Source organism: Lepidochelys kempii, chromosome 8 (assembly GCF_965140265.1).
Source record: "Lepidochelys kempii isolate rLepKem1 chromosome 8, rLepKem1.hap2, whole genome shotgun sequence".
NCBI classification, from domain to species: domain Eukaryota; kingdom Metazoa; phylum Chordata; order Testudines; family Cheloniidae; genus Lepidochelys; species Lepidochelys kempii.
The window spans coordinates 72,709,318-72,721,562 of NC_133263.1; the positions used below are offsets into that span (position 1 = coordinate 72,709,318).

The following is a 12,245-nucleotide window of genomic DNA, read 5'->3' on the forward strand; positions in this document are numbered from 1 at the left end:
AAGGTGCCACTATACTCCTTTTCTTTTTGTGAATACAGACTAACACGGCTGCTACTCTGAAACCTGAATTAGCTCATGATCACTCAAACAAAAGTTGTCCCCTACAACTAATACTTCTAGGAGGTTCTCACTACTCAAAAATATCAAATCTAAAATGGCATCATCTCTTGTAGGTTTTGCAACTATTTGTTGAAGAAGTTTGTCAGCTACCACATCGAGGAAAATCTGGGCCCTACTATTATTAGTAGCACTTGTCCTCTAATCTATATCTGGGAAGTTAAAATCTCCCATAATTACACAATTCCCAGTACTATTTATTTTACTAAAAACATTAAAGAGGTCTCTATCCATATCCAGATCAAATTCTGGGGGTCTGTAGCATACCCCAAGCACTATGACAGTTGAGTCACTAGTAACTTTCTTCCCCAAAGTGATTTTGACCCAATCAGACGGTCTTATCCAATCCATCACTTCTAGTTTCTTTACAGTCTATCTCATGATTAATATATAATGCTACTCCACTACCTTTACCTGTATTTCTATCTTTCCTGAACAGCCTTCAACCTGAACATATCCTTCAATACTTGTACTCCAGTCATAACTACTATTCTACCATGTTTCTTTCTGTTATCCTTATAAAATCTGGTTTCATTTCCTGCACCTGTAATTATAGTTCCTCCATTTTGTTACCTAGGCTCCTTGCACTGGTGTACAAACATCTTAGTTGTTTCTGCCTGGCTTTGCCCGGATTCCACCCGATTAGGTACAGTCATTCTTCTGCCAATATTGCCTACCTGACTGTTAGTGTCATTGGTATTGGCACTATCTTTCCTCTTAATGTCCATTCTCCTACCCACTTCTCTTTCTTACTCCATTGTTGTATTTTCTTTTTTTCTTGATTTTTCCAGTCAATATTAGAATCAGGAGCATCTTCCAACCCTCTCTCCCAAGTTCCTAGTTTAAAGCTCTTTTAATCAGTTGTGCCAACCTCCATCCCAGAAGTCTGTTTCCCTCCCTACTCAGATGGAGTCCATGAGAACAGTCCTCCCAGTGGTTGAACAAAGTCCTCCTTATAGCACCACTGCCTGAGCCATCTGTTGATCATCATAATCTTGTCTCACCTTCATTCTCCTCCTCTTGGGACAGGTACAATCCCACTGAAAATCACCTGAGCCTCCATTTCTTTAAGCATCTTCCCCAGCCTGATATAGTCTCCCTTGATGCATTCTAATGAGAATCTAGCTGTATCATTTGATCCCACGTGAAGGACAATCAGTCGATTTTTTTCTGCTCCCGTTAGGATCCTCCTCAGCCTCAGGTCCACATCTCATAACTTAGCTCCCAGCACACCCTTCTGTTCTCCAGATCAACTCAGGTGACTCGGCTGTCAGTTCTTTTTCATAGGGAGTCACCAATTTCATAGGCCTGCCTCTTCCTAGTGTTAGTGATTCTCTGATCTTTCTCCTGGTCTTTCTGGCTGAAAGTCCTCTTGTCTTTTGCTCTCACTTGCAATCTTCTGAGAGTCAGCCTCTGTCCTCCTGGGACCCAGAACTCTGGCTATCTCCATTGACTCTTCCCCTCTTCTTGTAGGACTAGCCGCTCTTCTCTTCTTCCTTGCCCTCCCACCTTGTGTTACTGCCTGCTGTGCCCCTTCTTCATTTTCCAGCTCAGCAAACCTGTTCCTGAACTCTATTTCTCATTCACTAGCTGGTCTTTTCCTCTGCTTGGTTCCCATAGTCACATGCTTCCACTGGCCACTTTCCTCCTCCGGCTGTCTACCTTCACAGTTCTCCAGTGCAGCTTGCATCTGCAAGTCTTGAGTTTTCCCTTCAGTCTCCTCTTGCCTCTCTATAATCTGTTTGAATCCCCCCAAAATTCAACCATAGTTTCCACCTGCATCTCCAAACCTTGCATCTTCTCTTCCATCCGCTCTGTCAGGCGGCATGTCGAGCAAACAAAACTATTTTTGGGTATCCACTCCGGAGCAACGTACATCCCGCAGCTTCCATAGCCAGTCATCTTCATTGTCTCTTCCATTCCTTGGGTCGCTACCACTGCTGCCTCTGCATTTGTCATAGCCTTCCTGCCTAAACTCCTGTGAAGGAAAGCAAAACACAGAAAACCCCAAACCAATGCCAAAACAAAACCTGAACACCGCACTCTTTCCCCGAAGCTCCCCTTACAAACTCCCACTCAAACTTCCCTGTTTTCAGCTCTGTTTGCTGGGTCCTGTGCTGCTGACTGGCTGCTTCACTGCCTTTATGAGAGCCCAAAACAAGTAAGCCCTGCCCCCTAATCCAGGCTCTACTGTGATCAAAGGCTCTGCTTCTCTCACAGCACACTGCCCCCTACCAGCTTCTGCAAACTGAAAAATAAAACCCACACAAGAACTCACTGCCCCTAAGTAACAGGGGCTTGCCGCCTCTCACAGAACTCCCTCTCAAACTCCCCTGTTTTCTGCTATGTTTGCTTGCTCCTGTGCCACTTCTCCTGACTGTAAATGCGTCACCCAGTAATATTGATTCAGTAAGCCACACTCACACCTAAGCAGCAGTAAAAGCTAAACTAAAAAAGGAAACACGAATGTTTGGTGTTGAACTGAAGCTTCTCCTGTTTAGTCAGCAATCTCCTTTTCTCCAATATGTTCAGGGATAAACCCATCTGCTATTTCTTTCAGCATACTCACTTCCTTGCAAGTGGGTCCCATGGTGTTCCACTGCCTTCAAACTCTGCTGTCTCCTGTATCAGCAGCACCGCAGCCAGAGGTGTGCAGGAAAATGGCTTCTCTGATGACCTGAAGTTTTGTGTCTACATGTTTTAGAGGAAGTATATTTAACAAAACACAAATTGTGAAATAAATGTAGGACAGTGGGCCCAATGCTGCCATCAGTTAACCCCACTGGTCTTAGTAATGTGACAGAGAGGGTAAGCGCGGGCAGAATCTAGCCCATTATTGATCTAGCCCATTATGAGCTTACACAGAAATCAGTAAAAAGTGGAGGGGGAAAGAAACCTCCTGTAAGAGAACAAAGTATAAAGCTTACTTTGAAATGAGTAGTCTCTTACTTCGTGTCCAAGTGCTAGCAGGAGGCTCCAGCTGTATGTTGCATGATCAGGAGAATTGTTATGACTGTTCTATATGAACAATACCTTCCTTTCATAGTGCACCATAATTGTAAGCAAAATATCCAAGTGTACTGGCCTCTCCGATTTTTTATTTTTTTAAAGCTATATTAGTATTTTTTTAACAACACACTTGTGCACCCCTCACGGTTTATAATGCCCCATTGGAAGCCTGACATTAACATCTTTGTACTTACAGATCTATGGAAAGTTTCTTACCATGAGGATCGGAGGTATTCAACTCTCATATTCTGCATTCCCGACATGTGATCATTCTCTTGATCTCAGTAGCATCTCCTGCATGTGAAGAGAAAGCAGAATATTGAAGGTGAATGTTACTGGGTGGCTTTGGGGAAGAGAAACTGACATTATTTTGCTCCATCAAGGGCCTGCATTCCTTGCTCACCAAAACCTCCCATTGGTCTGACCTGCTAATGCCTTGCACCTTGTGTAATCATGTACAGCTATGCAAAGTGAGTGCAAAATGGATGTATATTGCTACCACTGGTATAAGTGCAGGGAAAATTCTAATGTGGTAACCTTGTATTCCCATTTTGCACAGGTATAAATGACTACATAAGCTGTAAGGCAGTGCAGAATCAGGCCCCATATGTTAACAAGGTGGCATAATACCAGTGGGAAAGGTGATCCCCCCCCCCATGAATAAGAGCTGGCATTCTTTGAGTTATATATATTGATTCAAACTCTTTCCGTATAATAAAGGCTCTTGCCTGCTTTTTCACAAAATGAGGGTTGTGTCTGTTATTAGGCTCGAGTTTTAAAGAGCACCATCTCATTGTTGTGGGTCAGGTAGTCTGCTGAGAGTGGGTATTCTTTCGGTCCTTGTGGGTGCACGCAATTAATGGATGCTACACTTCTACTTTGGTTCCTCTCCACTATTCACATTAGCACTGAGCACACCAATAATCAAGGGAATATAATCTCAGAATTCTCAGTTGCTAAGGAAACCAATTAATCATCATCAGTGTGTTCAGTATGTTCACATGATCCTTCCAAGGCCTACAATTTTAGGTCACCTGCTATTTCTTGTCAGCATGGGAGAAGGGAGCTGAGGAACTGGTAGTGAATGAAGTGTCAGTAGTTAAGGCAGTAATCACAATTTTGAGAGAGGAAATCAACACCTACTGTCCATGTCAAATTCACCTATTATGTGATAATGTTATATCATGCCAGCAACCATGGCTTTATGCCACCATTCAGTGTGGCAGCCTAATTTAGTTTAATTTATTAGACTGAAAATCCTCTTGTACAGTAGCTGTTGATTTCCTCTCCCAAAATTGTGATTATAGTCTTATCTATTGACACTTCATTCACTGCTTCTCATATTGGCAGACACTGGGCTAGATCTTCAGCTACTGTAAATCAGCATAGTTTTATTAAAGTCAGTGGAGTCGTGCTGATTTACATAAGATGAGGAGCTGAGCCATGTCCCTGCAAGTTTTAAAATCTTCCTGGAATAAGCTTCAGACCAACTGAATAGTACCAAAAAGATTGACAAATTGTATAACGCACCAGCATAGTCTGCAGTCATCAGGTTAGTACAATGTAGGGGTGGCAACTTGGCTAAATTTATAAAATTTGTCAATGTTTTTGGTACCACTCAGCAGGTCTAGCCCAATGTTTGCAGACTTCATAAGAAGCCCGGAAGAAGGGAAATCTTTACTATTATACTGAAAGCAAAGAAGGAAAGAGAGAAGTATAGTCTAGTGACTAAGTAAGGGGCTGGTTATTGTAAAATCCTGAGTTTTAATCCTAGATCTCTTAATCTTAGATCTTCCATTCTGGTTTTGAATAACTCTTAACCTCCTCATCCCACCTTTCCCCCAGCTGTACAGTGAAGATACTAATACTACCTCTCTCAGCTGTTGTGAGAATTAAACTGATAAAATTTATAAAGTGCTTTGAATGTTAGAAACAAAATGTAAGTGATAAATATTGTTATAGATGACTCTGGTATCTGACTGTCTAATGACAAATAGGGAGAAAGGGCTTTCCAAATATGATGGAAAATACAGGCCTGATCCTGTAACCTTTGATTCATATGAAAAGTCAGCTGCCTTCACAGGGACTATACATTCACATAAGGGCTTGCAAGAGGAGACCATGTGTTTGGAGACTCTAATTAAAAATATTGGTGGTTAATTTGGAGGAATTGTTTTGTGTGTGTGTATGTTTTGTGCTCACAGGCATTGTTCAGATTTTGGAAGCTCCAGATGGCACCAAAGAAACAATAGCTCCATCCCTGACCTTATGCACCTCCCTTCCAAAAAGAAGGGACAATGTACATTTCACAACAAAAGCAATCAGTTGTTCTCTCTCTGTTTTTCTTGCCTTCCCTCTCCTGTCTAGATTAAACTGGGGCTCATTAAAAACACGGATAGAAATTAGGTTTTTAATCTAGATAAAATACTAAATACCAAAGTTATTTAGAATTACCCATTGTTATGAAATTAAAACAATGTCTGTGGGCTGGTGGGCTGTTTGGTTTGGGAGGGTTTTTGGAGCGGGGATGGAGGGTGGAATATTATGCATAGGTGAAGCTTGAGCTCTCTCTTCAGGCTTTCCTTATAGAGACTGCCTAACAGGAGCCAGAATGTCATAAACAGAAAATCTGTCCCAAAAGGTTCATTGGCTGCGCGCTCTCTGACCATGATTTTCTCTGTCCAAGAGAAAGCTTTACACTGTCATCTGTGTGGTATAGTAGGAAGCCCTGGCATTGAGAGACATTTTCATCTTCTTATTGAAGTGTCTGGGTTTTTTAATCTTTTCTCTCTGTTTGTGGTTAATAACTTAGTGACCAAATGGAGAGAAAAATAACAAGAAAAAAGAAATAAATCAGTTGATGCTACCTGTCTAGATTCGTAAAGCCCTCCAAAGTCATTAGGACTGAGTCTGAGAATTACGCTGCTGGTGCTGTAGTTGCAGTGTCCAGTTACACTCATGCCCCCTTATGGAAAACATCAGAATAGCAGGATGTTAGCACAAGCTCTTACAAAGTATTGTTCAGAAAAGCCAGTCTTCATTCCCCATTTTAAAAACAAACAGTGGCCCCAGAACTGAAAAAAACCCACACAGACCATATATCAGGACTGGAGATGAGCCAATATTAAATAATTAGTGGTAAGGCAACATGCCAAAGCAAACTGCCTACCCCCCTGGGGTATGCTCAATAATTATTCCAGCAGTATAACGGGGCTTGCCAAGGAGTGGAATCATTCTCTGGCAAATTTATCAAGGGACAACTACGTTGTCAGGTGACCCTACTCTACCTCCAGAAATGATATCAGTTTTGTTGTGTTGTCTATATAAGATAGATTCTAAACTCAACAGGGCAAGGACCTTGTCTTCTTACTTATCTGTAAAGCACCAGGCACACATGTGCTGCTATATGGTAATAATAAAATAAACAGTTTAGCTTCAGAGGAATCCAGGACCCTTCTTAGTGGTACCCACACAGAGATTTGATAGCGAAGTGGGAGCGAAAAAGTAACAGTGTACAAAATGGATTCTATCTCACTGATCCATCAGCATTTCTAAAGCACATATCACCCTATTCCTTAGGCAGAGTCACGTGTTTATTATTCAGAGTGAAAACTATCCAAACCAGAAACCTAGTTCACCATCCAGCTCTAGACCTGACCATTGTTTTTTGTGTTCAGAAGTCCTTGCAAGGACTTTGCTCTATTTAGACAGCAGCATGGAGGGCCTGCGGAGGAAAAGAGTGTTTTTTTCCACGTAGGAGAAGAATTTAAAAAGAATAGTTGCCTCGTGTGAGAGAGAGAATAAAAGAAGAGTGGAAGATTGAAAAATTCTAAGGAAGAGAGCCACAAGCAATATGATCTGAGTAGGGTATTCCAAATACCTTGCAGTATCATTCACTCTAAATTCATGCACATTGGTGACTAGCCTTATAATTATAATTTTTTCTGATAAATATGGAACTGCTAACAATATAATTGTCTGTTTTCATGGTGTCTTGTATTATACATGAATAATCAGAAATTTTACACAGATATCCAGAACTAAGACTGACATATTTTCTTTTTTTCAACTCCCCATTATTTATAAAACCCTCAATCCTGTAAATAAATTTTTTTATTTCCCTTCTGAGTTTGTCTTTCGATTTGGCAAACATTGATTTTTTTTTTCCATGTTTTTTCCAGTGAACCTTGAAATTAAAATGTCTTTTTTTGTTTAATTTCTTTTTTGCACACTGGACTCATTGTCAGCACAGCAAGGGCAAGTTGTATTGTTAGCTGACTGCTGCTTCAAAGCCAATGAAGAGAGGAGTTAACCTTAAAATATTGTTTTTGTGTAGGTCCTCCATAAATAGCAATTATTGCTTTTTTCCCCTCAACAATGAAGTATTATTTTAAAAATATAGAGAGAGTTCAGGGAACAGTTTTTGTGACATTATACCAATTTTAAAATAGGTAGTATTCTTTTTCTCTTTCAGTGGAAAAACATCAATATAGAAATTGCTAAGTATAGTGTAAACAAACTTTATTTGTAGAAGCAGCCAATCTCATCATATTATTATTTTAATCAATTATTGACTATGCCTTGTATTAATAGTAAAGTATAATTAGGAAAGAAAAATATTTTGGGATATGTTGAGTTTGACATGGTGCTTTTCAGTTATTACAGAGTAATTATTCAGAGCATTATACTGGGCGATGAGTACTTTTTAAATTATTAATTAGTCAGGAAAAGTGGGTGCACTGCTGGTTACGTAATCAAAGCTTAAATGATGGTAAAGTCGTTGGTCACAGGAACACAGTTATTTTTGTGTCCTTAGCCAGCCTGATGTTATTGTCAGAAATTTAGGCAATTTTGCCATCTTTATAATAGTAGGCGAAAATGAAACCCTCCATAAATTAAAAGGGTTTGCTACAGCTTTGTGACCTAGGGTTATACATTATGCCAGGCAAGTATAACCAAATATGTTCAAAGGGTAAAGAGCAAGTAATAAGTGTTTAAAGCAGCAAGAGTCATGTAAAAAAAGTCTTCACAAATTGACTCTTCTAGGTTATAATAAACTATGAATTGAAAAAGGTTAATTGACAAAATGATATTCGTCTAATGCCATCTTTGCAACAGCAATAATGGTGGAATTCATAATGCAGGGGGCTTGCTATACTGACAATTATGTTTATTCAAAAAGGCTCCAGTTACTTTCTCAGTCAGTTTAAACTATGATAACTAATTATAGATTTACAAGCAGTTCCTGGTCAGATATAGGTATCTGTAAGCATGCTACTGGAACATCAGATCACTTGTTTTAATATAGGAAACAATTGCCTATACATGGTGGCAGGTATTGAAGGCCAGAGCAGGCTAAGCCTCCCCTGACCCCACCCACTCTGTGCCCCGAGATCCCTCCCTCTTTCCCTCTACCCTTAAACCAGCAGGAACACTCAGCTCCAGGCTGCAACCTGGATCTCAGGCTGCCGGCGGCCAGGGGCAACCCAAGGCAGCACTCAGGCTAGGCCGGCCCAGACGGGCGAGGGTTTGGGTCAGTGGCCTGGGTTGCTGCTGGAGTTGGCTGCCTGGGGCAGTGCTGGGACCAGCCTGGCGCTTGGGGGAGCTGGTGGCTTGTCCAGGAGCTGGGGCCAGTGGCTCGACCAGGAGCTGGGGCCGACCCGGCGCTTGCAGGGGGGCGGCCGGCACAGCTGAGGTGGGCAGGCCGGACTCCTCCGGCCGTGGGGGCGTGAGGGGGGACTTGGGGCTCCAGCATCCGGGGGCCATATGCCTAGATGCAGAGCAGGGCAAGTTTGTTATCAGCATGGAGAGTCCATGGCATTAACTGAGCCAAACCTTTGCCTTTATAGGCATCTGAATCAAAAAAAGCAATCAGGGCAATAATAATGACACCTCTCCCCTCCCCCCCCTTTACACTTGGCATTCAGTTTTGCCTTGAATTTTCTCATTTTTGCTGGACTTTTGACCTACAGATATGATCTCCTTTTCCCCAAATTTGTATTGCTTATTCACTATGAGGCCATGTTAAAGGCAGTACCTCAGTGCCAGGCATACTGGGAACATTTTAAAAATAATAAACCTTCAGTGTGGTCTCCACCATGTCCGGAATATCTTCAGTAGCAAAGATAATTTTATCATGATTTGAGAGATTTTGCTTTTGAAAAATGTCCAGAGCTGATATTATGTCAAATGAGAGTTGGTTAAAACAGCACTTCCAGAACAGGTTGAAAATGTAGTTACTGGTATTCTCACTTTCGCAGAAGGGATTTGCCAAAAGCCTGCTGCTGAGTCCGTTAGTTTTGGGACTACAGTGGAATCTCACCAATCAATGCTTTTTATAGTTTACATTTTAAAAAATAAAAGGCACTCCCTGCCTATGTCTTAGAAAAGATTTAATAACAGAGGGCTAGATTAACAGCAATCCTTGTTTTTACAAAACACGCTACAGTACAAACTAGTCAGCGATGGAGAACTCTCTTACTTTTAAAAAAAGACCCTGGTCAAAGTAAGTGAATACAGAATGTTAATTATTTATAAGTGACAGAAAGTGTGCTAGACAATAATGCTCAAATTTCTCAGTAATTTGATAAAAATTAGTAATTCTCAGAGGGTCCCCAGTCACTGGTACAAATGAGCAAGGTTTGACTGTAACTTGGCTTTTGACTACATAGCTGATATCTGGCCAAATGCAGGATGCACTCTCTGTACATGTGTCTGTTCAGTTGTGTGAGGGCCATATCTTACCAGCCAGCTTTGCTGTATTGCTTGGTGGGGTCCTCTCTTTGGGAAATGACCAGAGTACTGTCCATTTTCTTGAATTCTTCTTTGGCTTTCCCCAGAAGGGATGTCTGAGTGTACTGTGGTGCTGAATGAGAGCAAAGAGAATCATAGTTGTTGGGGTTAAAATCAAGGGGAGCTCTGCTGTTGACTTCAATGGAAGCAGGACGGGAGCATTATTATGTACTGCACTGCCAGTAATAACTTGTGGCTATACTTTCTGTATTGCTCCCTTTTGAACAAAGACGCTATACAGCTTTCCAAGACCTTTAGGTGCAGGCCATGTACCACTTGCAGCCCTAGTAGTGGTGTTTCAAAACCCTTTATTACATGTCCTGTTCATTGAGGGTGATTCTCTCCTTTCTCTAGCATTCTTTTGAACATGAAAGAGACCAGCAGCCAATGCACAGTTACTGAACAGTGCAGGATCTCATTCAGCTCTTTGCAGAGCCTCATCCTTGTAGTTATTTTCTGAAATTACCCTAACAGCTGTTACACTGTCCACTTCAAATTCAAGGTTTTGTCCATTCACTGTTAGTCTATTATGTTTACCACAAGATTGTTCCTTTGATGGTATCCCGGATCCCTCTGTTAGTAGCACTCCCACCTAGACAGCTCCAACAGTTCTTCGTAACCATCATGCAGCTTCACTGTGTTTCTATTTCCTGCCCTGCACCTCTTTTCCTGGGCATTGCTACCAGGCATGGCTTGGGGTCTTGCTGATTCTGCTCTTGTTATCTACCATCAGTGTAGAATCTTCAGTCTCCCACAAACCCATTTTGTGCTTGCCCCATAACCTGGCACTAGTCTTCTTCCTTCCTACTTAACATAGCAGCTCTTCTGTTAAATTTTGCCCTTTTGTGAGCAACAAAGGAGAATCAGGTTAGTGAAATCTAGCCGCATGAGGTAGCTCTTTTGGAGTGTCATCCGATTTATCAGCCATGCTACAGAACAGCAGACTTAGATGATAATCTTCTCTTTACACTACTAAACCAAAGGCCATCCAGAATATTTCAGATTTCTGGATCCGCTTGACCCAGCTGCCCGTGTTTCCAAAAACCAAACTTCTCTGCAATAACTATAACCTCCATCTAAGCAACTCCTACAGAATTATACTGTTTCTTCCCATCTAAAAGAGGCAGTGATGGTTCTTTTACTGAGCTGTCACTTGTCTCTTTAAGGCTGAAGCACTTACTTCTGCTGTTGCTGCTGTTTTCTTCGTTGCTATGAAGATAGTTCCCCTCCCTTCTCCATGTTGCTATGCAGCAAGTTCTGAGCTGAAACTGCACTTCTCCTCATGCTTTTGATTAGAGATGGGTTTGTACCAGAACACTGGATCCATGTCCCTCAAACTCTGGGGAGGTTTGGATCTGGATCTGAACTTGGCAGCTCTGGCTCATTTCTATAAGCTGGAGCTGAACCCACATGAATTTTAGAGAACCCTATAACAATTACAAAAGGGATAAATGATTTGCTGAAGTCACCTAGTGCTCCTCCAAGAGATTTGTTAGTCAAACTCATCTGTTTTTAAGAGACATTAAATCATTAAAAGACAAATTAGCCGTTCATATGAGTGTGCACATCTTAAATCTTGTATATTTTCAGATTTTGATTCTGGTAAATATAGTGAAAACAGACACAAAGTAGTGAAGGCTACATTTTTGGAGAGTGATGAAGTGAAAGGTTAAGAGGAAGACTATAGATAGATTGCTGCACAATCTAATTGCTAATTTACTTGTAGTTTAGCAATCTAGGTTTGGATTTTGGCCCAAGCTCCGCCCCTCCTCCCCCACATACTTCCCAGCCATGTAAAGGAGGGCTACAATGGGCCTGGTGCAGGAGCAGCACAAGACTAGGGTGACCAGATTAAATGGAGAAAATATCGGGACACATGGGGGGAAGCCAAAAAAAAAAAAAAATGCCGGAGTGGCCAAAGGCACAATATTGGGACAAATGGCATCCCAACCGTGCATTGGTCAGGACACAGGACAAAGACCTAAAAATCGGGACAGTCCCGATTTTATCGGGACGACTGGTCTCCCTACACAAGACAGATGTTAGCTGATGTAGCCTGTGCCTCTTACAGGCTCTGGGAGCAGGGCAAGGGACGGGAAGGAGTATCTTCATAGTGCTCAGAGTTACAGGGATTCTTAGCTCCAGAGCAGCACACAAACAACTATACAGAGGTGGACCACAAGTTAGAGCAGGCCCTGGGGCTGCTCTAACTTATAGTAGGAGCCAAGTCATAATCATACAAATGTGATGGTAGTGTAAAACTACCTCTGCTCACCCTCTTCCTGAATTGCACCGAAATCTAGCCTCTAAACTCTATGTTAACTAGT

General features: G+C 41.7%; 1 long non-coding RNA gene across 2 annotated transcripts in view; it reads right to left on the reverse strand.

Annotated features, from left to right (window-relative positions):
• Nucleotides 1-12,245, reverse strand: part of LOC140916056 (uncharacterized) — a 93,296-nt gene that overhangs the window by 60,517 nt on the left and 20,534 nt on the right. The window contains exons 2-3 of one of the 2 annotated variants that reach the window (XR_012160407.1): nucleotides 3,343-3,420; nucleotides 2,693-2,808 (exon numbers count right to left, since the gene is read on the reverse strand). This is a non-coding gene — a long non-coding RNA (uncharacterized lncRNA). Of the gene's footprint in view, nucleotides 1-2,692; nucleotides 2,809-3,342; nucleotides 3,421-12,245 lie in introns of those variants that run through there. The other variant, XR_012160406.1, reaches the window with a different exon arrangement.